We start from the raw sequence: 27,760 nt of genomic DNA on the forward strand, positions 1-27,760 counted from the left end.
CATGAAAGTTCTCTAATTGCAATCCGCGTGTGCGAGAGAGGCATAAAAGTCTAATATAGCAAAGCACTGTTACGAATAATCTGGTTTGAGTACTTCACTTACCCTTCTAAATATGTTAAAACTTCGTTCAAATATGTTATCTTTGCAGCTTTTCTCATGCTCGCTTCAGAAAATTTCATTCTCCCAATGCCATTAAGTACCTAATTAGGTTTACTCACAATATAATTGACAACAAGTAAGGAAGGGCTAAGTTCGGGTGTCACCGAACATTTTATACTCTCGCATGATAAAGTGATAATCGAGATTTCATAATACGTCATTTACATATTTTTCAAATACCGTATTTTTGTAAAGCTTTATTCCGCTATCATCATTGGTTCCTAATGTACTATATATTATACAGAGAAGGCATCAGATGGAATGCAAAAGAGCGTTATATTGGAAAAAGGCGTGGTTGTGAACCGATTTCACTACCATATTTCATTGAAATACGGTCATCAGGGTGTTAAGAAAATATTATATACCGAATTTTTCATTGAAACTCGGCGTTGCCACGCCCATAGTTCCTCGAGATATGGTTTTTGGTCCATATAAGCGTGGTTATTATGCCCATTTTTCAACTTTTTTAAAAAGCCTGGGTGCAGCTTAAAAACGACTCTGTAGAGTTTGGTTGACATAGCTATATTAGTTTCCGAGATATGTACAAAAAACTTAGTAGGGGGCGGGAGCACGCCCACTTTTCCAAAAAAATTACTTCCAAATATGTCCCTCCCTAATGCGATCCTTTGTGCCAAATTTTACTTTAATATCTTTATTTATGGCTTAGTTATGACACTTTATAGGTTTTCGGTTTCCGCCATTTTGTGGGCGTGGCAGTGGGCCGATTTTGCCCATCTTCGAACTTAACCTTCTTATGGAGCCAAGGAATACGTGTACCAAGTTTCATCATGATATCTCAATTTTTACTCAAGTTACAGCTTGCACGGACGGACGGACAGACAGACATCCGGATTTCGACTCTACTCGTCGCCCTGATCACTTCGGTATATATAACCCTATATCTGACTCTTTTAGTTTTAGGACTTGCAAACAACCGTTATGTGAACAAAACTATAATACTCTCGTTAGCAACATTGTTGCGAGAGTATAAAAATATTAGATGAAACGAGTACTAAAAATAGACTCAACCATAAAAATTACGAATGTTAACATTAACACATCAAACTGTTGTGCTGAAAGCTAGCAAATAAGATCACATACGGTCATATACATATATAGATATTTATATTTAAATGCCCTCTACCTTCTCCATCAAATGACAACTAAACCAAGTAAGCACTCGCTAAACATTCGCCAAACAGTTTCATCTCATAACTTCGCTTCAATTTTCATTTGCACGGCTTTTACTCGGTACTTACTACTTTCATGGAGAAAATTTACAACATATTATTTAACAGTATATGCGCAAATGTATACAGAAACAGCTCAAACAGCAAATAGGCAGATATGAAAGTAGGCAACGCATCAAATTTATAGTCAATTTAGCAGCGAAAAACATAAAACGCGCCATGGCGGGCAATCTGGCGTGGTAGCACACGGCGTATGAGTAATAATATCACAAGCACTGTCAGCATGTGTGTGTATGCAGGCATACGTTGTGAGCCTTTGGAGCGTGTGGTTAAAGAATCGCTGGCAAATTACTCGTAAATTATGCCAACAATTTTGCGTGCCTCTACTTACACGCTAATAGCCATTGTCAATAGCTGTCAAGGTCTCCAACCATGCTGCGTTGTTTATGTATAAGTGCATGCGTATGTCTGTGTAGTTACATTGAAACCCACTAGGGAATTGTAAATTACTAGTTGCATATAGGTATTAGTGAAAATTACTGAAAATATGAATAATATCGGGTGATCGAAGTAGAGTTATTTTTTTTTCAATTTTTTAACAGATCACGTTTGAGTCGTGTTAACATTTGATAGAGATAACCTCCAAAAAATAAATACCAAAGAATGTGCTTTTGAATGATAAAAAACATTATTCCTTACATTTGAAGCTTCAGTGTTTTTAATTTGAATAAGTAGGAAACCACGAAATGGATCACTTTTTATTAATATTTACTTATGACCGTATAATCCCTCAGTTTTTGATCGATCAGTATCGAACTGAAACTTCGTATTTGTCCTTTTCTCCCCCAAAAGCTGATTATTTGTCGGAAAGGCCGATATCGGAGCACTATAGCATATAGCTGCCATACAAACTGATCGATTAGCAGCAAGTGCTTGCATGGAAAACTTTTTCATTTAAGGAGATATTTTCATGAAATTTTGTATTTGCTCATTCTTAAGGCAACTGTGCCATCTCTGAAGAAAATGTTCAGATCGGGCCACTATAACATATAGCTGTGATACAAAGTGAACGAAGAAAGTTCTTGAAAGGCTTTTTTTTATATATTTGTAGGCTATTATAACTTCAGTTAACATGTTTAAAATATTTTCAAGACTCTTTCCAGCTGGGCGCCCTTCCGCAAATACACATACACCTCGTCGCCAGATCTTATTTAAGTGACGCGTCGAAAAAGACGTCTTGCAGCGCGCAAGTGTTACACTAATTCTCATTGTAATGAAATATATGTGAGTGAAAAGAAAATTGCAAAACAAGGGGAGAAGAGCATACAGCGCAAAAAAAAAATTAAAAAAATACTTAAATAAATATAAACGAGCTTTCACCTCCCACCACCAAATTTCAATGGCGCTGCTGCGCGCTTATGTGGTATTTTTATGCGCCATTATATATTTCACATATACACACATGCAGTGAATAACGGTAATGACGTTGCATGCGTGTGGTTGTGACTGTCAAAAGCACGCACACAAACGCATTTTTTGTTTAACAAAGTGAGTAAGGATGTGGCAGGCGTGGTGCGCATTAACACTGTTTTGACAGCTTCAATTCCAGCTGCACTCCCAACACATACACACACTCACACACTTGCAGCAGCCACACAACATTTTCACTTTATCTCATTTCATATTATTTTTGATGTAATTTTTCATATCATCTCTCGCATGGTGACCCGCAAGATGCTCTCACACACACACCGCAAAAGCATAGCAAGCTGCGTTAAAGGTGGGTGTGTGTGTGTGTAGGCCACATGCCGCCTGCCACCACACATCACATCACATGTGTGCGCACTTTTTAGCTGTCAGCCAGCGCATATGTCGATGTGTTTCTGTGTGTGTGCGTTATTAAATTTTATTTTTCTCAACTCAGTGCACAACAAAAACTCCTAAAATACCTTGACTGTTGTTTGTTGCAAGCATCTTTTAACCTGTCTGTGCAGGAAAAAGGCCAGGCTCATATGAAACATGTTCGCTGAATATTAAATTTGTGCGAAATACACACATATATGACTGTGTGTTGTTATATAAATATATGTAAGTATAGGTGTGCGCTTATGGGCATATGTATTTGCTGTAGTATGTGTTAAATTTAGATAAGATATGTGAATATGCTGAAATTCTGTACGCACGTGTGGCGCTTAACGGTTTGCTTGAAGCTGCCACGCAGTCTAATATGAAAATTTAAGTACGTATTTGGCGAACGAAGGCGTAGATTTTATTTATAAAAAGATTTGTAAGAAGACATCTTGTTTAAATAGCAAAAAGTAGCCTGAAGGACTTGCTTAACTCATTTTAAACATTTTTTTACATGACCTTGAAGGGCACACCTAATGTGAAATTAAAATTTTAACTTTTTTTTCAAAATTTCTTGAAAGCTTATTTACTTTAGACCTTATTATTTTTAACAATACTTTAAGGACACACCTAATGTGAAAATAAAAAAAATCGATTTATATTTAAATTAAAATTTTCTTGAGAGATTATTCGAAAGCGTCTGATCCGATCAATATCAAAATTTTCACATTAGACCTTATTATTACCAACTATGCTTAAAGGACACACCTAATGTGAAATTAAAAACATCGATTTTTTTATATTTAAATTTTTTTTTAAAATTATTCAAAAGCAACTTATTATTACCAACTATACTTTAAGAACTCACCTAATATGAAATTAAAAAACATTAATTTTTATATTTCAAATTTTCTTGAGAGATTATTTGAAAGCACCTGAACCGATCAGTATCAAAATTTTTACTTTAGAAGTTATTATTTCTACCTATGCTTTAAGGGTACAGCTAATGTGAAATAAAAAAAATCTTTTATTTTTCATATCTTCTTGAGAGATTATTCAATTAAGATCTTATTAAATAATCCGATCAATATCAAACTTTTTACTTTAGACTTTACTATTATCAACTATGCTTTAAGGGTACACCTAATGTGAAATTGAAAAACATAATTATTTTATATATAAAGTTTTCTTTTGAGATTATTCGAAAGCAACTGATCGTATCAATATGAAAATTTTCACATTAGACCTTAACATTAGGACACACCTAATGTGAAATTAAAATATCGTTTCTTTATATTTCAAATTTTCTTGAGAGATTACTCGAAATCAAATTTTACTATTTTACTAAAGATAATTCTCCATACAATGACTTTCAAGCCCTTGAGCTGATCAAAAATCGAATTTTGGAAAGCCAAATATGATTACAATTGTGTATAAAATTGAATATGTTCTTAAAATCTCGCTATTTTGATGGTAACTCCTTATAAGGCTAATATCTACAATCAGAGATTATCGCGTCGGATACCCTATAAAGTACATATATACGAACTGGTCCCTCAGTTTTTAAGATATCGTTTTGAAATTTTGCAAACGTCATTTTCTTTTAAATAAGCTGCTCATTTGTCGGAACTGCCAATATCGGACCACTATAACATATAGCTGCCATACAAACTGAATGATCGGAATCAAATGCTTGCATGGGAAACTTCCTTATTTGACAAGATATGTATATTGACGAATTTTGGCATGAGTTACTGTTTATGGAAACAATGTAATCTCCGAAGAAATTGTTCAGATCGGCATACTATAGCATATACTGCTTAAGGTAATAATATAATCTCCGAAAAAATTGTTCAGATCGGATTACCATAGCATATAGCTTCCATACAAACTGAACACATAGTTACTGAGCGAAATGCACCTGTGAAGGTTATATTAGCTTCGGTGCAGCCGAAGTTAACGTTTGTTCTTGTTTAAACTATTTTCAAAATTAATTTTCACGGCAATTTATTTTCATCAATTCACAACAGCAATTTTTCGAATATAAATATAATATTTTTTTTTGAGATTTTTTAAACTTATTTCAATATAATTATTTTTTTCAAATTTTGAATTTATTTATAAAATATCGAAACATGTATACGAGAATTAAAAATTTCCTAAAATTATTTAAAAAATCGAAAATTTTATCATTAAATTCTTCAAGTGTAGTGTTGATCCGAAAAAAAATATTTTTTTTTTATAAATTCGATGTAAAAATTTCCACACATTCCCACAAAGGCATGAGCGAAAATCAATCTCTTTAAATATTAATTTTTCATTAAGCACGAAATTTATTGTCGTGCTGCATTTGAAACAAGCCCATTTGCGTCTAAAATGAAAATACATTGGACGTGCGGGGCGTATGCGCAACTTAACAACCGTGCATGGCAAAACAATGTAGCGCACATCAATATACATATGTACATACACACGTGCTTAACGGTTATCAACCACACAACAAAACTGTTCAACATAGGCTGACAGAGACACCAGCGCTTTGTTTTGCAGACCTTTGCCACCACATATGTGGCATGTTGTTGTTGCATTTGTCATTTAATTCATTTAAAATTTAAACGAGCCGCTGACGCATCGCTGCTTTTACCAAATTAAAATTTGATGACAGGCAACGCTTCAAAATTCCAGCAAGGGTAATATTATAATGCACACAAACACACACATATACACACATACACATGCAAATGCGGTATATTAAGCGCACATGCATACATACATATACATATGGTAGCACGTGTCGATTAATGAAAGCGTCATACAAGCAGACAAATTGATATAAGCGCACACATATACATATATATATATCTAGTTGAATATGCGCATTGCCACACATGCATCATATATGCGCATATTAATATATATATATATATATATATATATATATATATATATATATATTTAATAACATACACATCCGCAACTGCTATGCGGCTGTCATTAACAATTCATCTGTCATCGGAGAGCCAACCACGCCAACAGTGCCGTTGTCACCGCTGCCCTCACCGTTTTTGCCCGCCACCTGTCCAAATAAATAATTAACAGCATAAAAATGAGCATTCGTTAACTTTTGAGCTTCCTGCCACATGCCGCGGCGTCTCCACCCCGCTGCATGCCACGCATGCCGCTGAGGCGGTCAATAATTCATAGTTGAGCATTAATACTTTTCATGTTTTTACTATGTTCATATAAATGTGTGTATGAATGCATTGCGCCTCATTTCCAATACATGCACACACACACACATGGCTACTCATACATACATACATACAAAGGTTGTTAATAATTCCCGCGTGTAAGTTATTTATGCGTGCGTACCGTTATTTAAGCCATTTATATGCTGCAGCGTGTCGATAATTTTTTACTGACAAGCTATGCGCCTAATAATAGGCTAATAATATATGGCAGCTTTAGTAGAGTTTGTTATAGCGGTTGTGTCTTCCTAATACCCGTTAGCATGTGTTGCATTTTGCAACTTTGTGCTAGTCATTTAATGAATTTATAAACTGATGAGTGGACCTAAATAATAAATATTGTTGATATGGAAGTAGTGGGTTCAGTATTTTTTATGATAATAAAAAATTACAACAAAAGCATAACAAAGCTGGTTCTCATACAAAAATATAAAGCTTTCAACATGATTTCGGCCTTCTCCGTGGATGACTCGACTAGAATACATTTAATTGGAGTTGTCGCGGTGATATAATAACAGGAGCGAGCTTCGGCGGTAAAAGGACCAAAGGCCATTCTGCTCCTTCAAAGGTTGTTTGAAGCAATGGACCCTAGGGGGACATCTCAGATCTTGGAAAGCTAACAATAAAGAGCATACTACAAAGGTGATTGTAGAAGGACCAACAAGTTTTTACGACTGGGCAAAAGGCACTTACTAATATTATAGAGGTCATCACAGAACACCTATTTTTAAGATATCACATACTGAAAATTGTAAAAGCGGTATGCAGAAATGCATACACAGACAGTCAAGAAGGAAGTGTTTAGGTGTTTGCACCTCATCTTTTTCTATACAGCTCCTGCTAATGGTATCTGGTAAGATTCCTAACCTTCCAGGATGAACGCCAATAGAGCAATGTCCAGTTAAAAGCCCCACAACTAGGGAGATGGTAGCCTTACCGAGTGCAAAGAGATCACTAGATCTTTTCTGATCGATCTTGGGTCAAAAGGATTTTGAGACAGTGCATGTACCGATGGTAGCCCAGCGTTGGTAGTGTAACAGAAGATGATACGGGAGCACCAATCCGCTTTCATTTTACGAGGCGGTTCTAGCGTATCTCTCCTTGCTAGCGCATCAACTTTGCAATTTCCTGCGAGTCCGCTAAGGCCTGGTACCCACACCAGTCTTATCACAAAGACGCTCAATGTTAATGATAGTGAGGTAAGGCTCTCTTTGACCAGCGCTGAAGGCACTGTTAATTAGTTCAAAGCTAATATCGACGCTCTGCTGCCTGAGTGAATGGTCACTTCTTTGGCTGCACTCCGGGGCGGTAGATCTACTGCCACCTAAATAGCTGCAACATCGGCTTGGAAGATATGTACTGCTACAGTCAGGAAGCTTGAAGCTGGAATAGATATAGAGTCCCCCCAGGCTTTAACTCATCCGTAAAAAAACTTCCTGCCCCCCTCTTCTTTCCATCCTCAACTCCCTCGTCGGTATATGGGCAGAGAAGGAGCCGCCAGAGTTCGGTTTAGCGACTCCATGATCTAAGCGATCTGGTATGAAGTCATCCACAATGATGGCTTAGACACCTGACCAGCATGCTTATCACTATAGCGGTGGGCCCTCAACTTCATTCGTTGAATTTTCCTTCCCCTTATAGAGGCTTTTATAATTCTAGCAGAAATTCCTTTGCTAATGCTGGTGATTCCGCCGCGTATGAAGATACCAGCCATTTCTGATTAGTATCATTTCATCATCACCTGAGGTGTCAGATTGCTGCAACCACCTGTCCAGGCTTCTATCAAAACCTATAGAGCTAAACCTACTCAAAATCCAGTTTCAAAGCTAAAGTCGCTCAAGAGTTGGCAGTCCGCGAAGACCTCGGGACATTTAGCGTTACCCAGAATACACCAGCTTGGAGGCAACCTGGACTGCAATCCAAGCTGCATATCAACAAACAAAATTCTTAAAATTCTCTGAGGATCCGGACAGACGCTTGTGCCTAACTGCCGGGCTGATCCTTTATATATGCATCTTATTCGGTCTTCGGCATTTTCTAATAAGTGTTACTTCGTAGCAGCGTTAACAAACGCTATTCAGGCTATAATAATCAATAATTCAAAATAATCAGATAATTTTTTTTTTCTCAAGTGAAATATTTTTTCAAATTAGTCAATTTCTTTATATATTATTATGTTAACGGAGAGCGCTAACGTGATATTCCTTTAAAACATTAAAATGTAGAAATACTTGCTTTAAGTCAATATAAAGCATGAATACTCTTACGAAATCTTTAACTTTTACTTAAAGCAGAAATATTCGCAGCTGTTCTGTTCTGCTAATCCTAGTAATAAAATAAATCTGTCGAAATCAGCTAAAAGCATTACAAATTCTGTGAACACCACCGACGCTCTGCCTCAACCAAATGTGGAGCCGAAGCAATGGAGGATAATCGAGAAAAATATAGCAAAAAGTATTTGAAATCAAGGCAGTTTCCTAACACATACACTTAATCGCACACTTTTGTATTTTCACACACACACGCACACACATACCCGGACGGAGTGTTCTATTCTATTGAATTTGGGCTCTCTAGCTGGGCTCTAAGCTACCGGGGGGGTCGGCAGGTCGCGGATAGCCGAACGGCCTGTAGTAGCAGGTCAGTTGCGAAATAAGTTAAAACGAATAAGCAATCCCCGACGATGAGCGGCAGGAGTGGAGGATGCGGCATAAAAGCTTGCAGATCCGCTGAAACTCCTGTGACTGTGGCGAATCGACACCGCCTCACAAAAATACGTGTCCCCTTCATCATCACTCGTGTGCATGATGAACAAAAAAAATCCAGGCGCGACGGACCCATAATGGGCGGCTTCCTGGTCAGCGTCTGCTCACCATGTTAGGAGCGGCTGTCATCAAAATGACCGGTACACACCGCGGCGCACTGGGAGTCCCTCAAAGTGTCAGCAGCGATTTCTCTGCTTGCTGGATGGAGAGGGTGATGTGAGCATGCTCTGCCGATGTGTCTGCTGCGGTGTGTATCAGGAACCAGCCCCTTCGGGCCCTGGTCAAGGAGTGTACATTGGACGTAGGGAGTAGTAGCCTACGTTGCCCCGGGCGAGCGCCGGTCCGTCCGTGTTTTCCGGGACTGGTAAAGCGAAGGACAAGCCTCAGGGAACTGGGGTAGGGGCAGTATCCCCGAGGGTACACCCGTTCCTGTTTATTTCGGCCCGCCCCCCTGCACACGATGCGCTGGTAAATCAAATATATGGAGTATAACATGAGAAACAAAAACACAAATAACAATAGCAGCAACATTTTTGGGATCATAGGAGGCAGCAGCACTGGAAGCCTGAGCGATGATGGAATTAAAGTGCAAAACTCCCCCCGAAGTACGACTACTGCGGAAGCAGATCCCTTTAAGAGGGCACCAAAATTGGGTAGGTCCCCGATTAAAAACCTTGGTGTTGACAAACCTCTAAGAGCGAGGTCATCACCACCAGCGTTGGGTGACACCACTCTCACCTGGCAAAAGCGATGCAACCTCGTGGAGACTGTATGGCAGAACTAGGGGAAGCGATTAAGAAGTTGATCAAAACAATGAGCCCACCACAACGGTCTACTAACAACACCATGAGAGATCTTCTGGTGTGTGATAGCAAAAGCTACACGCAAGTGCTCAGGAGGAGCACATGGCAAATAAAGAAGCACGTTGTAGTTTTCTAGTAAAGACAACCACCACAGAGAATACACCCAAGAGGCCTCGAGACGAAATACAGCCAAAGCGAAGAACACCACCGAAGAAGAATAAAACTTGTCATAAGGAATGGTCGAACATAGTGGAAGTTCCCTTGAGCAAGGAAGCAAAGTGCGACAACCCAGTCAGAAGCAAGGAGACAGTAATGGGAAAACAAGATGGCTGGATCACGGTTAAACATAAACAACCAAGGAAGACACCACATAAGCCGCCACCCCGACCCGATGCAATAGTAATAGAAAAAACCGGGGACATGTCATATAGCGAAATCCTCAGGACTGTCAGGAAGAATGATACGTTGCAAAAATTAGGGGAAAATGTGACCAAGATAAGAAAGACGGCAAAGGGCCAAATTCTGTTAGAGCTGAAAGAGGCCCAGATGAGAGAGCACGGGGTCTTCAAGACCGAAATTAGTAAATTATTGGGAGAAAATGCGCAAATAAAAGCCCTAACTCACGAGGTTCTGATAGAAATACGTGATCTTGATGAAATCACAACGATAAGAGGACATTACTGAGGCAATACGCCACAAGTAAACGAGAGTTGAGCCATTTTGATATAAACTCGATTAAGAGCATCAGAACGGCATATCTAGGAACCCAAACTGCCGTGGTAAGCCTACCCGCGTTGGAAGCAAGAGCACTTCTTGATGCACACAAGTTGAAAATAGGCTGGAGTAGTGTGCAGAGTAAGGGCGAAGCAAAACCTCAGGAGATGTTTCAGATGCCTTGAATACGGACATCTGGCGAAAGCATGCAACAATCCAGATGACAGGAGCGAGTGCTGCGTCAAGTGTGGAGAACCTGGACACTTTGCCAAGTCATGTAATAAAAACCCGTCATGCAGTGCATGTAAGAAAAAGGAGCAGGGGAAAACATCGGCCACCAAATAGGAAGCAAAAAGTGTCCCCTCTATCGAAAGAGGCGTGTAAAAGCATCAAAAAATGAGAGTCATGCAACTCAATCTAAACCACTGTGAGGGCTGCACAAGAGCTTCTTAAGCAGACGGTTTACGAGGAAAAAAGGTCGATGTACAGCCATACTATGCGAACAGTACAAAAAAATATAAGCGGAGCGACATGGATCTCTGACAACACAAACAAAGCTGCCATATGGGCTGTAATGGAGGGGAAATGTTTCAGGACAAACCGCTATCACGGAAATCTTTCTACACACGCGCGAAAATCTGTGGGATCAATTTTTATAGCTGCTACATACCGCCAAGCATATCGCAAATTGATTTCGAGAAAATCCTGGACGAACTAGTCAGAGAAATTCTGTCTACTACAAGAAACGTGATAGCAGGCGATTTTAATGCATGGGCGGTGGAGTGGGGTAAGCATCTGCACAAATAGGCGTGGAGATGCTCTGCTAAAGGCCTTCTCGTCGTTAGACATGGTATTACTAAATACCGGAAATCAAAATACGTTCGAGAAGAACGGCCGGGGATCGGTCATTGACATTACTTTCGCTAGCAGTTCTCTAGCACGGACAACAAGGTGGCAGGTGTGCGACATATATACACACAGCAGACCATAATGCTATTATGTTCTGAAAAAATCGAACACTCGGTGCACAATCGAAGGAATATGTCCACTAAGAAAGTACAGAGAAAAGGGTGGAAGATGGAAACCATGTGGACGTTGAACTCTTCAAACTCATGTTAGATGGTCATATAACATTTGAAGAAGACATAAATCGACAGGCGGAGACCCTAAAATTGCGGCACGTCACTAAAGCATGCGACGCTTCTATGAGTAGGAAGAAAAATGGCGCCCATAGAAAGCCTGTTTACTGGTGGAATGAGCAGATTGACACATTAAGGAAGGAATGCCACAAAGCGAGGAGGAGGTGTCAAAGGAATCGCGGACATGCAGAGAGTACGCAATTACGCGAATGCTTTAAGAGAAAACGTAGCGATCTCAAAAAAGCAATAAAAAAGTAAATCCTACTGTTTTGCTGCTGAACTCTGCGGAAAAATCGACGAAAACCCATGGGGTGATGCTTACAAGCTGGTAATGACGAACATCAGAGGTGGCAGAGGACAAGCACCGACATTAGCCCAGCGCTACTGAAAACCGTTGTGGAAACTCTATTCCCCCACACAGCCTCTGGAGAATCAAACGGCGCGAGCGCAAGAACCTGCTGATACGGAATGGATAATAGTCACTGATGTGGAGTTAATAGAAACGGCAGAGAGATTTGGAAATGCTAAGGCACCAGGTGTGGATGGTATCCCAAATAAGGCTTTGAAGACTGCTATGACCAAGCACAATGCGAAACCCTTTGCTGAATTGTTTACGCGGTGCTTACAAAAAGGTGTCTTCCCGAAAATCTGGAAAAAGCAAAGACTGGTCTTGTTGCAAAAGCCAAATAAACCAGCAGGAGAGCCCAATTCATATCGACCGCTCTGTATGCTGGATACGACCGGCAAGATACTAGAGCGGATAATCTGCGCACGATTAGAGCTGCATCTAGAAAAAGGAAGGAGAAAAAGGTCTGTCTGACAACCAATATGGATTCCGCAAACAGAGATCCACCACTGATGCGATTGTTAAAAGCTTACTGACATAGCTATCACAAGGCAATAGAGGGTAAGATGGCTGTATGGTACTAAGGAATACTGCGCAGTAGTCACGTTTGACGTTAAAAACGCGTTCAACTCGGCATACTGGCCGCATATTATAAGTGCACTAGAACGAAACAAAACACCGGCTTACTTGGTTAGGATCATATCCAGCTACTTGTCTGACCGGTTGTTACTGTACGACACGGATGATGGACATAACAAAAACATATAGGGTAACGGGCGGAGTTCCATTAAGGTTCCAAAAGCAAGGCCCATTGTTGTGGAACGTTTTGTACGACAGGGGTGCTGCGTCTCCCACTCCCGAAGCAGGTACAGATAATCGGTTACGCGGATGATATTGCTATAACAGTAGTAGCAAAAGAACTGGGACAACTTGAGTACCTCTGCAATCAAGCGGCGTTAATGATCAAAGAGTGGCTCGCGGCAACAAAACTTCAACTCGCTGGGCAAAAAACTGAAGCTGTCCTGATCACAAGCAGGAAAAAGCTCGAAGACGTAAAATTAAATATTGACGGCAACAGTATAATGACCCAGAAGGCACTAAAGTACCTAGGAGTGCTTATTGACAATAGACTTAGCTACAAGACGCACATCGAGAAGGTATGTGAGAAAGCAGTACGTGTAACGGCCGCCCTATCAAAGAATAATGGCCAAACAGTCGGTGGACCAAATAGCCAAAATAGGCGAGCGCTATTGGCGCAAAGTGAGCCAATCAAATTCTGATGTACGCGGCGCCCATATGGGGACCAGCACTACAGCAAAAGATCGTATGCTAAGAAAGCGAAATTTTCAATGCGGCTCCAGTGCCATAAGGGTCACGTGTGCATTTCGTACGGTATCCACACGAAGCGGTTGGGGTTTTAGCAGGCATCATGCCACCAGAGATTATGTGCCGGAACTCCAAAAGAGTATATGACAGGTCTACAAGATTGGGTAGGCGACTAACAGCTGAAGAGCGGAAGGAAGAGAGGCAAACAAGCCTCAATGAGTGGCAAGGTCGGTGGGATGCAGCTACGACGGGCAGATGGACCCACACTCTAATTAGAAATGTACAAGCATGGGTAGAAAGGAAACACGGAGAAACAGATTTTTACCTGACACAGTTTTTGGCCAGGACATGGATGTTTTAGAGAGTATCTCTATAAATATGGACACGACGACGGGACGAATTGTTCCTTCTGCGACAGAAGCGAGGAGAAAACTGCGCTGCACATTCTTCTTTTTCTGCCGAGCAGGTATGAAAAGAGAGAGCAAATCTGCAGAAACTGACAACGGAACAAGTGACACCGGATAATATAGTGCGGCTTATGACTGAGTCAAAAACAAGTGTGGAGCAGTGTGAGAGTGTAGGTGTGCCATAGTTCTGCAGAAAGAACTAAGAATGAAAGAGTGGCAAATGCAGTGAAATCAGAAGGATGAATGAGGAGTAGGTCTGAATGACGTGACTGACGAATGGGGCAAATAAACAAGCGAAGACAATGGAGTTAAGGGTTTAGTACATAGGCGTATTGGTCTCTGCATTAGCAGCCAATACGAATCGTACATGTGTTTGGCATTATTACTTTTGAATTTATACAATTTCGCCCAACATTTATTGAACACACCAAACTGCTGGCGAATTTCGATTCCAACAACAAAAAAAAGGTAAAAAATAATAACAACAAAAAGCCTCTAATGCCGACATTATCTACTTTAAATGTTGCTTCAATTTTGTGCTGCCTTTTCGCCGCAAACACTCGCCCGTATACTTAGCCAGACGCGCAGCGCCGCCCAACGCCTGTCCGCCTGCCTTTATCGGGGTGGAATATGTAAAAAGCCATTCAATATCCTGTGCAGCGGCAAAGGAAAAACAATTAACAAGCCGGCAGACAGCTACACAGCTTTCTACTTCAATGCACACACACATACACATGCACATATGCACAAACACATTTGATTGGGCTCACGCATATGGATTAAATGGAAATTGAATAGTTAGAGCATGTGGCACTTACACTGAAAACCGTAGCTCGTAGGGCACACATAAATTAAAAACACTTGCATGTGTATGAGTATGTGTTTGTGTATGTGTCCTTTACTTTATTTGAATGTGTGGTCATTACCCATACAGGCGGCAACTCTCTGAAAATGCCAACAATAACACAATTCGCAGCACTTCAGCGCGCGCGTGTGTACGTGTGTGTGTGGGTTTCCACACCTAAAACCTAAATCCATACGTGCAACAAGGCAAATGCTAGCTAACATAGGGCGCCACATCCCGTACACGTACCGAATAGCATCTATTTGCATATGCATGTGTGTGTGTGTGTGTGTGCGTTTGTGCGGTTTACAATTTTCAGTGGCACGTTTGTATGGCATTCATTCGACTAACGATGAATATGTGTTTGCTGCCGGTTATAATGGATTCGTGTGGGCTCTCTAACCCGCAGACACACACACGCACACATGCATACATATGTATGTATGCTCACAGCAGCGCACAGGCTCATAGTAGAAGTGGAATATTTAAATCAAAATCAAATTGGGTGAAATGAGTAATATGTACGTGCAACACCACACAACAGCTCACTGACTGCACGCACACATACATGCACAGCCTTGTGGCCTTTGTATAACTGCGCTGTAAGGGGAAAAAAATTAAAAGGGATAAAATCTAAGTGAAAACGTATAAAACGAATTCATTCATCAAATATGGACGTGCTTGAAGCGGGCGAGCCACCAGTTTGCGTGTTTCTGCACACACATACACACACATACTTGCATACGCACACAATTTCAGTGCAAATATTTGGCGTATGAAACCGAAGATGCATTTGCTTTTTGATTTCTAAGCGAGCGCAAAGCAGCGCTGCCGCTCAAATATTCTATTAACTCATTGATAGGCGTGTAACGGCATTAGTGCCCGCGTGTGTGTGTGTGCAGGAATTTCGAATTCAACTTTTAAGCACATATTAAATAATGTAGCCATATCAGCATCTCTTTTTGTGCAGCCGCTTTTCAACACTTTTTTCAGCTTAAAGTTGCAGCCAATTGTCGCCCTCCTGTTGTTGTTGTCGTTGTTTACATTTATTTTCCATAACTTTAATAACAATTGCATATCGCCCACACACGCGCATATATGCATTTATTTGGCTGTTAATCTACATATATTACACGGCATAAACTTGCGCGCGCAAAACACTCAACGAATATATAAATAAAAGCGAGCAAAATCGAGCGAAGTATAAAAAAAAAGTTATTTAATTTCCGCCACAAAGCGCTTCCGCCAAAATATTGCGGCTAAAATCCAACCAAAAAACCACGCGCTCTCACCGAAAAACCGGAAGGCGGCCGAAAAAAATGTTTTTCATAAAGTTTGCGCGTTTTACATACACATACATATGTATTTATGTACTTTTATTTGTGGGTGTGTGTGTGTCGGTTAGAATCGTGCACTACGTATGTATGTGTAAGCACACAGTTATATACATTTATATAAATATACATATGTAAGGTTACCCCATAAATGAGCAGCTTCATTTTTGTAAGCAAAGCTATTCTCAAAAGTAGTTAGCGCCTAAGGATATACTACATTATTTACATTTAAACGGTTTAAAGCGGATTCGGATGAGAGAAAATCAACTTGAACTGCTATTTCATAAAGGCTTTCATTGAAGGTACCTGGACTTCTTAAAAACATCCTTATCAATTAAAAATATTGAAAGAATCTATAGTACCGGATTTTCGAATAGGCATGATATGATTTTTAAGTGCCATTTGGGCCATTTTTAATATGATCTTTAATTTTTCTTATTACACCGGTCAACACGATTTTTGGGTCTGGCATCTACATGTTAAATTTTAGTTTCTCCTATGACAAAAATAAGGAAACAATTTTTTTCCGGTTAAAGTTTGCTTTCGTAGAAATTAGAGCAATTTTTCCATGATTTTTATATTTTTTTTACAATTTCACTATAGATTATAATTAGAAAACTTTTTTTTTAGATACAAGAGTCGTTTTTATTCATGATGTGTGATAAACAATAAAATATAAATGTAAAATAACAAGAAATTACTGTCTAAAAGTGAATATTTTTTGTATTTCTTTTATACTCATATGAGCTCTCTCGTATTAAACCCCAAATATATTTATCGATGTAGATCAGCCCAAAGCAAACTTAAAGAACTAAAGATTAATATTTAAGTGTTTTTCAATGTCTAGAATCAGAATTCAAGCATGAGAACAGAAACCCCAAAAAAAATATTTTTTTTGTTGACCGGTGTTATATTCAGGAATGTTTACGATTTCTTTATGGAAAGCTAAACGCAAGAACAAGGTTTACAAATTATTCAGTTTAATTATCAAAATAAGCGTACTCCAATTGCAACTTATCGCGCTCTTTTGTCATTTTATAGTCCCAGTAATCTTCCACCTGTGCTCGCTAGTCGTCAAATTGTCGAAAATTTCAGCTTTCCTTCTCTTTACATAATATTCAAGTTCCAATAACACAAAGAACGGCTCGAATTAATGAAAATACTGCTGCCATTCAAGCAAGTGTTGCTGAGACCATAGTTTGTCGATTCCAACACATTCTCAAGAATCGGGACTGTCTTAAACCATAATCTGGCAGATTTTGATAAGGAATCTGAGATCCATATAACATTGTTCTCACTTAAGAACTGCAGCCATTGAACAACCGCAAACGTCGTGAGTTTACTGATTCTGCTTTGGAGCAACATGAAAACGATAACGATTCTTTTAAGAAAATCATCTACTCTGATGAGGCTCACTTCCATCTGAGTGTTGTAAGCAAAACTGTTGATTCTGGTGCGTAGAAATCCACAAATTATTCATGAACATCACTGACACTCACCTAAATTGACAGTTTGGTGTGGTTTTTGATCTGGCGAAATCGTCGGTGATAACCAACTCTTTAAGGCCGCAATTGTGAGAAGTTGATCTTGTCAATATCAGTCAAGGCGGGGCTACATGCCGCACAACACTTGCAACAAACAAATTATTGCGTGAATAGTTTGGAGATTGGATTATTTCAAGAAATTGTGACTTTGAATGGCCTTCAAGAAGTTGTGAGTAAACACCATTAACTTCTTGAGGGGTTACTTAAGGGGTTATATCCACTTGCGAGGCAAAAAAACGCATTTTTTTGTGACCTTTTTCCAAACAGGCATTTTATTTTATACATTAATGGAAAAAATGTACTTAAACAGGAATTTAATGTACTTTAACAATCAGCGGTTTATTTAAAAAAATATTGGATCCCCTAGCCCCTGTAGATGATCTGAGGAGAGACGTCCAAACAAAAGTGCTTGGCAGTGAGCAAGATATCTCTGGTCCAAACTATCTGCAAACCAAAAACCAAAAATATTTAGTTTTGTAATAAATAAATACAGGTATTGATCGAAGGTCTAGTCAAAATTTTGACTTTTCACAAAATGGCGACTGTTCAAAAAAAGTTCAGTTTTTCATGAAAATTTTTCACTTCAAAGTGGCTTAAAAAATCGAAATTATTGTCCAAAACCTTATTCCTTCGATCATTATCTGAAAAATATATCTGAGTAAGTCGTGTGAAAATTTCAAAACGATCGGTTTAGCGGTTTCGGAGAAATTTTCCTCACCGACTCTGAAAACACGGTTTTGAGATAAACGCGTTTACTTTCGAACGCTCATATCTCCGAAACTAATTGTCGGATCGATTTGAAATTTTCAGCGAATATTCTTGAATATATGTACATTCAAAAAATGAAAAAACAAAAAAATCGATTTTTTGAAAATCACAAGTGGATATAACCCCTTACGGCCATTGGTCTTTAGTAATGAGCTAGACTCTTCTATTCGTGACATTCGATTTAGTTTAGTGTAAAAAATACTCGACAATTGGATTAATCGAACTCGTCGCCACCAAAGAAGTTGTGGAGGTCATTTGCATGATATTATAATTCAGAACTTAATTGTATTGATTGTACTTTACAGTAAATAAAAAATATTTAAATTATATAAATATATATAAATTATCATATCACTCTTACATACACCCTTAATGTAAAACCCTATATTTTGTCCTGATTATTATCAACTCTTATCCTCAGTTGCTAGTATAGAAAAGTCGAGTTCATAGCTGTCGCATTAAAAGTGAAGATATTTGCTGAGTTGCTGATGATTGCTAATCTACTTAAGAGAAGACCTTCACTTCATTGGAAAGACCAGGTCGAGAAGGACCTGGCTACCCTTGGAATCTGCATAATATTATTCCATTCTCCATTATATTTTCAATATAATAATACCTTTCTCGCTCACTGGGTATACTGTATTTTTTGCGCTTCATAAATATATAAGTTAGCCGCCGCTACAACGCATACATTAATAATCATGAAATTTCATGAAGAATTTCCTTCCTTCCGGTGACAATGGAGCGCTGTTTTTGAAGCGGCGCTTAACGCACAAAACTTTATCCGTGGAGAGCTAGAGTGAAAAAGCCTATATGAGCAAGCACACACATTCATACATGCATGATTTGTATTGTTTGCATAAATAAATAAAGAGAGCATGTATTATGCACACATACTACTTATACACCAAACGCGCCAACGCTTAGCGCCGAAATTATGGAATTTATAATAAAGCTGGCAGTTTTCCGACTCAAACAACCGCTCGCAATGAACACACACACACACATAAACACATACGTGAATACTTTCACGTACTAGCACATGGCAATAGATCTATCTCCCTTTCTACTAGAGCGCTCTATTTTGCTGCAGCGAGGCGTAATGGGCAGCGAGGGCATAGTTTTCATAGCGATTTACCGTTTTGCAGCAAGTTGAGTGCAGGTGCATGGAGGAGACATAAAAACAATAAATGTGCGATGAATAACTTTAATGTGTCTGCAGTGGATGGCTGCGAAAGGGGCGTATACACACACACACACATTCCTACCATTGTATGTCACAGCGGTGTTGCAAGTATGCGCTTGCTCTAGCACCTGACTCCACGCTATCGAGCACACGTGCGCTGACCAGTGCCCCTCCGGTGGTATAAACTCCAGCGCTGCTAGCCGAAAGCTGCTGGCTATACGACATAGTCACCCATTCATGAGTATTAATACATTGAGAATTCCGGTGTTTTTATTAAGAAAAAATATGGCGCTTAAAAAAATGCAGCTTAAAATCGTTGCGAACGCATATATGGTAAGCCTCATGGCTATGCAGGTCTAGCTGTGTCTGGCTGCTAAAGCCTCGTCTGTTCGTCTGCCTGCGGGCTTATGCCGTAGTCCTTTCGTATGCATTGTTTATTCATATGCATAAGAAGCATATACGAGGCAATGAATGCGTCGTGTCTGTCTGTCTGGTCGCACAAATATTATATTTCCACCTGCATCCGTCTGCCGGTCTACATATACCACAATTTTCCCTGCATGCCATTTTTATTTGCGGATTGTTCAGTTTTACAGCGCCAATTTATTGTTGTTTTCTGCTTTTATGTACACAATAAATATTTATGGACGTTGCCAACGTATCTTAGGGATTTTACAGTTCATTGCAACTTTCAGTTCTGGGACTAAGTGGCTTTGACATGAGTACTCCAATTTAAAACAGTAAATCATATTTTATGGAAATTTTAGTAGAAAGTTATGTTTAAATGTCGGAAACATAATTTAATATATAGTTTTTTTGTGAAAATGAAATACTAATATTGTATGGAAAAGTAAAAACAGTTTATTCAAAGTATTGAGCACTGCTTTTTACAAGTTTTGACAACCTTTCTGGCAATTTGTGGGTACCATGCTAATAGAAATGTCCGCCTTTTGAAGCAAACTAATCAGACAACCTTTTATCGATTTCTGCGTAGGAATCGAAGTGCTGCTCAGTCAATGCGTGTCCCATCGATGAAATCAAATAGTAATTGGAAGCGCCTAAGTCTGGTGAATACGGCCGGTGTGTTGGTAGCTCCCAGCCAAGTACTTTGTATGCTGTGTTCTTTCCGGTTTGCCATTCATCATTCAATTTATGTGGCAGCTTTTTTTCCACACTTTTGGATCTTGCCCACAGATTTAAAACGTTATGAAATTGTTTCAAAGGAATTGAGATTGTTTTCAAAAAGCTTCAGAGTATTCTCGGAAGAATTAAATGTTTTTTCAGAAAAAAACCGGAGCGTTCCCAAAGAAACTTTAGAAACAGTAAACAGTAAAATTCTAGAAAATTTTCGGAAATATTCGGAGTAATTACGGATAGCCAAAATATTTTTAGGAATGCTGAAAGGAATTTTAGAAATTTTTGGCATTCGTTTAGAGATTCTTGGAGTATTTGGTAAAAATGTTGTGTATTTTCGGAGAAATTCGGAGTACTTTAGGAGTACTTTCGGAGTATTTCGGTATTTTTCCGAAAAATTTTAGAACTTCGAGCACTTTTGGGAATATAGAAGAAAGTTTTGAAGCGCTTTCGGAAAATCTCGGAGTAATTTCGTAAAGCAAGAGTACTTCCGGCAATTTCGAGAAGTACTGCAGAAAAATTTAATAATTGTTTGTGAGTTTTCACGAGTATTTTCAGAAAAATTAGGAGATTATTTTCAGAAAAAATAGGAGGTTTTTCAGAAAAATTCGAGTTTCGGAACACTTTTAGAAAGTTTCGGGGTAATTTCTTAGTACACGAGCATTTTCAGCAATTTCGAAAAGAACTTTGAAAAATTTTAATAATTTTTTCCGAGACTTTACGAGTATTTTCGTAGAAATTCGGAGTAGTTTCAGAAGGATTCGGTGTGTTGTCAAGAGAGTTCGGAGTAGTTTCAAAAAAACTGAGAACATATCTAGAAATTTTCCATTTTGATAAACTTGATAAGTTCGAGAAATTGCGCAGTAACGGCAAATAATGCCTTTTTGATAGATATGGAGATATCAGAAACGACAATTTCCAAGCTTTTGACTGAAATATGAACGTCTCATTTAATATTCTTTATTTATAGAAACCTGCTACGCTTTATAATATTTAAGTAAATGTTTACTTGAAGGCACATAAATTGTATGAAGTTATCTAAAAATGATCTCCATTTCTTTTCATTTCAGATTAAAAACGTGACTGCAAATTTGCAATTGAAATAAAATTATAAAACTGTTAAGCACTCAACCTTAACGACGCTGACTGGTGAGTACACTTCTCCTAAGATTTTACCATTTCAAAAGGAAATGTCTGCTTTCAACAATGCAACTCACTTTATTGCCTATAAAATATTCAGTTGCAAGTGCCGCAAGCTGTCTTAATACATATGTAAATACATACATATATTTTTTTCTACGCCGCCCAGACAGACAAAGTATGAGTGCACATTAAAATGCATTATACAAATACAAGCGCAGCACAAAAACACTCACACTCAGCGAGCAAATGACTTTGCTTGCATAATTTCAGCAATTGTTTGTGTTACTTCATGCGGCTGCAGCCGCGTCAACGCTGGCAGTTTGCCGTATTACATAATGAAAGAAATGCAAACAATCGCCTCTGTGTATGTGTGTAATTATGCTTTTATGCTTAACAATGTAAGTACAACCAGTTTGCCTGCAGCCGAGCAAGCGAGCGCGCAGTGTATTTGAGTATTTGCATTCGTGCTAATGAAATTACCATTTCGCGGCATTTGTCGCCCACAATGCGCGCACAATTATCAGCGTCAACAAAAGTCATTCATTGCCCTCCCACCACCCGCCCTACTTGCAATTTGTTAGCTTCGGTGTGTGTGTGGAGGCGTGCTGCATGCCACACAGTTGCATTACACTTGTTTTCCGCCATCGCGACACTCGTCAGTGAGCGCGCACTTTTCATAAACACTGTGGCCTCATCTCAGACCGCTGCTGCCTGCACTACACGCTGTAGCTGTTGGTAAACGTGTTAATGAAATAGACTCCATCAGCTGCGGTGCACTGTCAAGTGCTTACATAGAAATTAAGTGACACTTGCCGCTGCGCGCTCAACTTTTTCACTCCCTCAGCACTTTGGAGGCGTTCTCGTTAGCGCAGAATTATGGAGTAGCAGTTTTATTGGTTATAAAGGGCGGAAAAATATGCTACTCAGACTAATTTGGTTAATAAAATAAAAGAGTTCACAGCGTGTAAAAATGCGAAAATATGCTTAAATTAAATGGTTGGATAGCTGAAAGGAATGTTAAGGCGGAACGATGCTTATAAACTTGTTTAAAATGGCTCGTTAGTCCTTTGAACTTTTTGTATAATATTTCTTTGATATATCTTATGCTCTTGTATTACCAGTTAGTGTAGCGGTTAGTCTAAGTAATTGTTGAATATTTTCAACGTTAGTCTGCCTGAATAGAATCAACGAAATATAATATTAAAATCGAGACCCTATAGGCTCACAATAATCTTTAATCAACGTGCTTTTAAATAAAATTTTGAAAAAGAATAACAGAAACATTTTTCCTTTGAAAAAGTTTAAGATCAGCATTATTTCGGATCTTTGATCAAAAGCATATATCCTACAGAATAATAGATATATATTTAGCAAACCAGTTTATTAAAAATTAACGCTTAAGACTCAACAAAATCGCGAAAACACCGCAATACTTTTTTGATAACCTAATATATATTTAGCAAACCAGTTTATTAAAAATTAACGCTTAAGACTCAACAAAATCGTCAACACTTTTACTTATATTATGAGGAGATGTAAGAGTATGCTCGAAAATTTTTTTTAATTGTTCTGTAGAAAGAGTTCTGGAAACAAATGGAAGTCGCTGAGGGCCGAATCTGGTGAATACGGTGAATGTGAATGTTCCAACAATGCAAAAAAACCGCATATATAGATTGGATTTCCATCTACCAATCGTCGCTAAATTGCAACCAAATTGATCCATTTGAAAATTGGGTCACTTACGAGAACGTCAAGTGAAAATAGCCTTAGTCAAAAGGCGATAAACCGGCGCAAACGGTATGCCGAACTGTAATTGAAGTTCAGAAAAGTTCAGAAAGACTGCTATGAGCTGCTTCTCTACGATAAAACTATTATTTCGGACTTGTTCTGTCAATATTGAGTCATTTGAAGGAAGCAATCACCCAAAAGAGACCAACCAGATACTCGAAAAGCTTGGTTAGGATGTTCTTATGCATTCACTTTATAGGCCGAACCGCAAACCAAGTGAAAGCTGTCTGCTGCTGTCTATGGCGAATGATTTGTTGGTGAAAAATTCATCTCACGAGAAACTGTGAATATTGACTGTGACAGATTTTTGCCAATGGTCATGAGACTTTCTATGAGAGCGTCATTATGGTGTTACTTTCAAAATGGCGAGGAGTTAGCGAACAAAATAGTGCATATTTGACTTAAATCTGATCATTCTGACTTTGTTCAAAATTGTCTCTAATTTAATGCAAAAATAATGGATTTCTTCTTCCGGACCTACTATTAGCAGCCTGTGCATTGTACTAAAGGCTTTATTAAGAGTATCTTATATAAAAGCAAAAAGCAAACCGGGGTATTAAGTAGGACTGCCTCCCGTTCACACCGATTTAGCTTAAAAGATACTCTCTATTGGCAAATAGATCCAAAATTTGAGGTATCTATCGAAAAAAAACTTATTTCTAAACAAAGGAAAAACTTTTTCTCTTACCAAACATTGGAAATATAAACGTTGATGTTATAGAAATATTCACTGACACTGTTAGAAGAATAACGTGCATAAATAGTAAATTCACAAAATTTAAATATATATATATGTACGACGTACATTTTCCAAAGGTATATGCATATTCGTATCATTTATGCAAGCAGCACAAATTGCAACTAACTTTTCTACTACTTCAATGATCTACATTATATCTGCCAAAAAAGGAAGCATCTCGTAAAATTTTAGAAAACTCATAACAATAAAATTGAAGTTACTAAAAGAGAGTCGAAAAGAAAGTTTCGTTTAGCTAACAGCTATTATCATATGAAAATGGTTATGAGTTGCCAGCTGCTAAGCACATACATATGTACATAGGTAAACAAACATACACAAGTGCCAAGGCAACCAAAAAGTATAACCATACTCAAACGTACATATATACGAGTATGTGTGTATAAAACTACTGTGCCTTCATAAAACAACTCACATTTGATATGGACAAATGCAAACATGTCTTACGCCACTAAAGTGCTGCGAGTGTAGCATACTTTCAAGCGCACTACCTTCGTATGCATGTAAGAAGGCAAGACGCTGCAAACAAATGACACTTACATACTTGAATGGTTGTCAAAATACACACACACACAAGACAATGAATATTTATTTTGTATGAAAAGTGTATTGCTACGTGTGTCAACTAAGACAAACGACGACAGCGGCGACAGGAGCAAATACGCTTAACACAGCCGCATTTTACTCATACAAAATGTTAGGATGAAGGTACAGCATGTATGCTTATATAAACAAATGTCTCTAATGTTTTTGTCAAAGTACAAGTTTACACATATAAATGTACATGCACATGCTTATGTGCGTGTGTGTGTGTGTCGCACCTTGTGTGCCTTGGTATTTATCATGCACTTAAACACATTTATCAGCAACTTTAGCAGCAGAGTCATTTTAGCTGAATAAGAATTCGCTCAATCCCCAAAACGCCACTGGACTTCAAACGCTCGACGCAGGTGTATATATGTGTGTGTGTGTTGTGTATGGGTAAATAAACTCATGCACGCACAACAAAAAACTTGTGGAAACAGGAAGCGCACATTTATTTTTATGCTCACATTATTTATCTACTCAACTTCACGGGCATATGCGTGCACTTACGAAACTTCATTTATATTCTTTGCTTTTTAGTTGATTCTCGCTGTTTTTTTGTGCGTCTTTATGCGAACACTTAACTTGAAGAGTAAGCTGGAAACTTCATAACTGCCATGTTATGTTGACAATGACGCCTGGCACGAAATCGACATTTATGAGAATGCCAGCGTCTGTGTGCGTACGGCCCGGCATGGCTGTTCGAATGCTTTTAGCCCCGAATTTTTTTTTGTGTGTGCCAAGTGAGCTTTCACGGCGTTTAGCTGTGCGCTTAAATTAATTTCATATGAATTTTTTTTAGGCCTCGCTTTTGTACTTAAATAGAATTGAGTGTAGGCCGCCTAAGGCATCTCTTCAAAGATGTATGTATGTTTGTACTATATATGGATGTGAAGATATATTATGTATGTCGTAACATCTTTTTATGTACTATTTTTCGAAATTTCAAACAATTAAGTGCTTAATATTCTAAAATTTCTTGCAATCCCAGCACGTATGTATATGCTTTAACCATACCGAATTATTGCACACAAGTGGCATGAGCAGCCGCCCAAGTGTCCGAAATTAATTTAAAGTGCTGAGTAAACTCTCATAAAACTGAGTTGCATCTATGGTAGTATAGAGTACAAAGTTTGAATAATAAAAAAAATATGTTCACCAACGACTTTTAGACTTTTTTCATAATGCTTTAGTGTTTGCCATTATAACATTTAAAATTGTATCCTCTAAGCATGACATATGCGATGGTTACTAAAAGTTTTCAACAACATTATATATTTTATTTATTTTTGTTCGGTATGGAATAAATAAAGTACAATTTGAAATTTTCGGAGTAATTCGGAATGTTTTCGGATAACCTTTTATTTCGTAATTTAATATACTTATAGTTACATTTAAAGCCATCACAACTTATGATTTTTTTAAATTTTGGAGCATTTTGTCTTTTCGGAGTTATTCCGAATTTTCGGAGTAAATATATTTTATTAATTTTTGCACCACAAACTAAAAGTAAAATTAAAGTGTGGAGATTACTCTCACTTTGCTTTCATAAAACTGAGTTGGTGCTATAATATAGACTACGAAGCGTGATTATTAAAAACATTATTTTCACCATCGACTTTTAATATTTTTTTAGAATTTTCTTGGATTATTCTATTATAATACGTTAAATAATCTCAGTCTTCTATGCATGTTATTTGCAGTGGTTAGCAACAGTTTTCAACAATATTTTGTATTTTTCCAATTATTGCAAGTTTTTGAATGAATAGTAAAATTTAAAATTTTCGGAGTACTTCGGAATCTTTTCGGTGAACTTATTTTCTCGTTATGTATTATAATTACGCGTACATTTTACGCCAAATCACCAATAGTTAATTATTTTGCAATTTCGGAGTATCTTGACTTTTCGGAATGATTCCGAATTTTCGGAGTAATTATATTTTCCAGTTTTTCGCTCCACAAGTTATACGTACTTATTTAATATTATGCTCCGAATGTTTTGCATCGCAATACCTCTGGATAGCACATTTTTTGTATTGATTTGCGAATCAAGTTCCCTTTTGAGATAATAACCACTCAACAGGCACTCTAACACCCAAAAATCCAATTCAATCTAAAAATCGACACTTCTGCTGCATCGAGCTTTTCGCCAACACTTAAAAGAATCGCGTTAAGCCAACTAAAAAAATGGAAAGTATATTACTTCTAAATGACCACCACTCAAGTATGAGTTTCCCAGACTCTCCATATGTTGTAGTCACTCACCCACACAATTGCACACTCCTCGAGGCAGTCAAATGTCAGCACACTTCACACACTTTGTTTTGCTAGTTCTCGTATTTATGTTTCTATTACTTTGTGTTTTGTTTATTTACGCATAAGTTTATTTGCTTTTTATTATACGTGAACATATTTATATTTACAACAACATTGGCTTGTATTTACCCAACGCAACAAAGTCAAGTGTCCTTATTTTTTTACTATTAAGAATGTATTTATTATTGCGCTTTGTCGCAACGATATTCTTTTCACTCACCAACTTTCACTTTGTTGCTTGCTCGTTTTATTTTTGTTATTGTTTTTGTTTTTTATTTCACATTCCATGCAGTTAACCCCTTTTTTGTGCGTTGCTCAGCACTTTTCTCACTTCTAGTGACATAATTCAGATTTGCAGATAATAAAAATCTTTATTGTTGTCACATTATTGTGACATACTGTACTTAAAAAGGGAC

At 38.1% G+C, this 27,760-nt stretch overlaps 1 protein-coding gene across 1 annotated transcript in view; it reads left to right on the top strand.

The window, feature by feature from the left end:
• The window catches only part of LOC120778527 (protein toll), a 306,345-nt gene that overhangs the window by 97,264 nt on the left and 181,321 nt on the right, over positions 1-27,760 (top strand). Inside the window, exon 4 of the mRNA XM_040110369.1 lies at positions 21,826-21,904. The gene's annotated coding sequence lies outside the window, so the exon portion shown is untranslated. The remainder of the gene's footprint in view (positions 1-21,825; positions 21,905-27,760) is intronic.

This window comes from Bactrocera tryoni, chromosome 1, assembly GCF_016617805.1.
Source record: "Bactrocera tryoni isolate S06 chromosome 1, CSIRO_BtryS06_freeze2, whole genome shotgun sequence".
NCBI classification, from domain to species: Eukaryota; Metazoa; Arthropoda; class Insecta; order Diptera; family Tephritidae; genus Bactrocera; species Bactrocera tryoni.